This window comes from Olea europaea, chromosome 8 (assembly GCF_002742605.1).
Source record: "Olea europaea var. sylvestris chromosome 8, O_europaea_v1, whole genome shotgun sequence".
Taxonomy (NCBI): Eukaryota; Viridiplantae; Streptophyta; class Magnoliopsida; order Lamiales; family Oleaceae; genus Olea; species Olea europaea.
In genome coordinates, this window is record NC_036244.1 from 16,030,138 (window position 1) to 16,030,663 (window position 526).

The window sequence follows — 526 nt, forward strand, 5'->3', positions numbered from 1 at the left end:
CTTGTGCCAAAGATTGTGCTTCTTTTGGATGGCTGAGATTTGTCTAATTGAATGGATGGTTGGGATTAAATCTCGGGTATTGGATCTAATTTGACTATTGGAGAGAGAAAGGGACGACTCATTCAATTCAATTCATTTGCTGGGCTCCTGAATTTTTTCTCTCTGACTTCTTCATCGCCTGCAAGCGATTTCTTCATCTTCTTTCTTTGTTTTTGGTTAAATTTTTCAGATTAAATCCTAGATTTAGATTAGCTCTTTGAAAATCATTTTTGCTACAGTAACTTGAGGCGTGATTTTAAGCCTCTATTGTTTTTCGATTTTGGCTTACTGTTGGTTAGGGCTAAGTGTTGTGGAAAGATTTGGGTTTGGTTACGTAGATCTGTTGATTGAGGATCGAAACCTGTGTCTTTTGAGTGGTTTGATGTAACTTTGGTTCTCTTGGACAGTGTTTTGCATAGTGGAACGGGTTCAGTTCCTGAGCTCCCCGGATTAGGTCGTGTTTGGCTGAACTGGGTCAACAATCTTT